The sequence below is a fragment of the Arachis duranensis genome, chromosome 10, assembly GCF_000817695.3.
Source record: "Arachis duranensis cultivar V14167 chromosome 10, aradu.V14167.gnm2.J7QH, whole genome shotgun sequence".
NCBI lineage: Eukaryota > Viridiplantae > Streptophyta > Magnoliopsida > Fabales > Fabaceae > Arachis > Arachis duranensis.
The window spans coordinates 50,617,078-50,621,194 of record NC_029781.3 but is presented as its reverse complement, the minus strand read 5'-3'; the positions used below and the strand labels follow the sequence as shown (position 1 = coordinate 50,621,194).

Below are 4,117 nucleotides of genomic sequence, written 5' to 3'. Positions count from 1 at the left end.
GAGTAAATGACATAAAAATCCACTTCCGGGCCCACTTGGTGTGTGCTTGGGCTGAGCATTGAAGCATTTTCATGTAGAGACTTCTCTTGGAGTTAAACGCCAGCTTTAGTGCCAGTTTGGGCGTTTAACTCCCATTCTTGTGCCAGTTTCGGCATTTAACGCCGGGCAGTTTTGAGCTGATTTGGAACGCCGGTTTGGGCCATCAAATCTCGAACAAAGTATGAACTATTATACATTGCTGGAAAGCCCAGGATGTCTACTTTCCAACGCAATTAAGATCGCGCGAATTGGGTTTTTATAGCTCCAGAAAATCCACTTCGAGTGCAGGGAGGTCAGAATCCAACAATATCTGCAGTCCTTTTTAGCCTCTGAATCAGATTTTTGCTCAGGTCCTTCAATTTCAGCCAGAAAATACCTGAAATCACAGAAAAATACACAAAATCATAGTAAAGTCTAGAAAAGTGAATTTTAATTAAAAACTAATAAAAATATAATAAAAACTAACTAAAACATACTAAAAACATACTAAAAATAATGCCAAAAAGCGTATAAATTATCCGCTCATCATTCCTCAAAGGGAAACTTCTTTTCATTCAGAGGACATCCCATGAGATTTTTCTCACTGGGAATCACGTCCTCCTCACTCTCTCCAGGTTCGGCCATGTTGGTCATGGTTATGGCCTTGCACTCTCTCTTGGGATTTTTTCTGTATTCCTTGGGAGAGTGCTAGGAGGTGTTTCAGTAACCTTTTTACTCAGTTTACCCACTTGTGCCTTCAAATTTCTAATGGAGGATCTTTTTACATTTATAAAACTTAGTGTGGTCTTAGATAGATCAGAGACTATGGTTGCTAAGCCAGAACAACTCTGCTTAGAGTTCTATGTCTGTTGCTGAGATAATGATGGAAAAGGCTTGCTATTGCTAAACCTATTTCTTCCACCATTATAGTTGTTGAAGCCTTGTTGAGGCTTCTGTTGGTTCTTCCATGAGAGATTTAGATGATTTCTCCATGAAGGATTATAGGTGTTTCCATAGGGTTCTCCCATGTAATTCACCTCTTCCATTGTAGGGTTCTCAAGATTATAAGCTTCTTCTTCAGAAGATGCTTCTTTATTACTGTTGGATGTAGCTTACAATCCAGTCAGATTATGAGAAATTATATTGACTTACTGAGTCAATAATTTATTCTGAGCCAATATGGCATTTAGAGTATCAATCTCAAGAACTCCTTTCTTCTGAGTTGTCCCGTTATTCACAGGATTTCTTTCAGAAGTGTACATGAAATTATTATTTGCAACTATTTCAATGAGTTCCTAGGCTTCTAGGCATTTTCTTCAGATGAATAGATCCACGTACAGAATAATCCAATGACATCTTGGATAACTCAGACAGACCATCATAGAAGATACCTATGATGCTCCATTCTAAAAGCATGTCAGAAGGACACCTTCTGATCAATTGCTTGTATCTTTCCCAAGCTTCATCAAGGGATTCACCTTCCTTCTGTTTGAAGGTTTGAACTTCCACTCTAAGCTTACTCATCTTTTGAGGTGGAGAGAATTTAGCTAAGAAGGCATTGACCAGCTTTTCCCAATAGTTCAGGCTGTCTCTAGGTTGTGAATTCAACCATATACTAACTCTGTCTCTTACAGAAAAAGGGAAAAGCATAAGTCTGTAGACCTCGGGATCAACTCCATTGGTCTTAACAGTGTCACAGATTTGCAAAAATTGAGCTAAGAACTGATGAGGATCATCCAATGGAAGTCCATAAAACTTGCAATTCTATTGCATCAGAGAAACTAATTAAGGCTTAAGCTCAAAGTTGTTTGCTCCAATGGCAGGAATAGAGATGCTTCTCCCATAGAAGTTGGGAGTTGGTGCAGTAAAGTCACCAAGCACCTTCCTTGCATTGTTGTTGTTGGGTTCGGCCATGGCTGTTTTGTCTGTGTCCTTTTCAAAATTTTCTGTCAGGTCCTCTTCAGAGTGTTATGCTTTAGCTGCTCTTAGCTTCCTCTTCAAGGTCCTTTCAGGTTCAGGATCAACTTCAACAAGAATGCCTTTGTCCTTGTTCCTGCGCATATGAAAGAGAAGAGAACAAGAAAGTATGGAATCCTCTATGTCACAGTATAGAGATTCCTTGAGGTGTCAGAGAAAAATAGGAATAGAGGATGAGGTAGATAGAGAAGATTTTGAAATACATAAAGAAAGATAGAGTCCGAATTGCTAATTGAGGAGAAGTGTTAGTCCTTAAATAGAAGAAGGTGAGAGGGGGGATTTTCGAAAACAAATTTTTAAATAAAACTAAAAAATTTTTTAAAATAATTAAAAAGAATTTTGATGAAGTGGTTGATGGTTTTTTCGAAAATTAAATGTGAGAAAGTGGTTAGGTGGTTTTGAAAAAGATTTTGAAATTAGAATTTAAAAAGATGTGATTTGTAAAAGATATGATTTAAAAAGATATGATTGAAAAGATATAATTGAAAAACAATTTAAGAAAGATTTGATTTTTAAAATTCATGACTTGACTAACAAGAAATTAAAAGATATAATTCTGAAATTCAAATATTGAACCTTTTTTAACAAGAAAGTAACAAACTTGAAATTTTTTAATCAAGACACTAATTGTTAGCAAAGATTTTTGAAAACATTAAAAGAAAAATGGAAAAGATTTTATTTTGAAAAAGATGTGATTGATAAGAGAGGATATGAAAAAGATAAGATTTTGAAAAATTAGTTTTAAAACTTGAAAAATTGAAAAAAATTGAATTGAAAACAAAATTACCTCCTTGGTGTTATCCTGGCGTTAAACGCCCATAATGGTATCCATTATGGCGTTTAACGCCCACTTGGCTACCTCCTTGGGCGTTAAACGCCCAGCCAGGTACCTTGGCTGGCGTTTAAACGCCATAAATCCTTCCTTACTGCGCGTCTTGAACGCCAAGCTTTTTCTCTATGATTCTTCTGCTGTATATTCTGAATCTTCAATTCTCTGTATTATTGACTTGAGACGACATAATTTTGAATTTTTTTAATGATGAGAGAGAAAAACAACAGAATAAAATTAAACATGAAAAACTAAGGTCAAAACAAGGAATGCATGCAAGAACACTTTGAATGTCAAGATGAACATCAAGAACACTATGAAGGTCATAATGAACATCAAGAATACATTTTGAAAATTTTTAAGAAAAGAAAGACATGGAAGAAACCAAACTTAGAAGTTTTCATACTAGAGACACTAACAATTTTAGAATGCACATGAGAAACAACAAAGGACACAAAACAAGAGAATTTAAATATCAGACAAAGAAAATCATCAAGAACAACTTGAAGATAAATGAAGAACACAATGCATATATTTTCAAAAAGTGCAAGAAAAATAGAAACATGCAATTGGCACCAAACTTGAAATTTGACACTAGACTCAAACAAGAAACACAAAATATCATTTATATATTTATTTATTTATTTTATGATTTTACAAAAATTTTTTGTATTTTTTCGAACATTATTTTGAAAAAGAAAATAAGAAACTCAAAGTTCTTAACAAGAATTCCAGGAATCATGCAATGTTAGTCTAAAATTTCACTTTAAAAAGATTAGACATGGCTAGCCAAGCTTTAGCAAAGCATTACATACAACAGCCAAATTGATGGGAATAAAAAAGGCTCCTGTGATGATAAAAGCATCATCTGAAACTCTAGAATTCATTCTTAAAAATTCTGAAGAAAAAATAAAAAAGAAAAATACCTAATCTAAGCAACAGGATGAACCATCAGTTGTCCAAACTCGAATAATCTCCGGTAACGGCGCCAAAAACATGGTACGCGGAATCATGATCTCACAAAATTTCTTCACAACTCCGCGTAGCTGACCAGCAAGTGCACTAGGTCGTCCCAGTAATACCTTACGTGAGTAAGGGTCGATCCCACGGAGATTGTCGGCTTGAAGCAAGCTATGGTCATCTTATAAATCTCAGTCAGGCATATTCAAATGGCTATGGGGTTTTGATAATTAAAAGACAGATAAAACATAAAATAGGATAGAGATACTTATGTAATTCACTGGTAGAAATTTCAGATAAGCATATGGAGATGCTTTGTTCCTTTTGAATCCC

General features: G+C 35.1%; 1 non-coding gene across 1 annotated transcript; it reads left to right on the top strand.

Annotated features, from left to right (window-relative positions):
* The first annotated feature begins 1,428 nt into the window (after positions 1 to 1,428).
* LOC127743696 (small nucleolar RNA R71) lies at positions 1,429 to 1,536 on the top strand. Its single transcript, XR_008005080.1, has one exon. It is a non-coding gene; the product is annotated as a small nucleolar RNA R71 (small nucleolar RNA).
* The last annotated feature ends 2,581 nt before the right edge of the window (positions 1,537 to 4,117 follow it).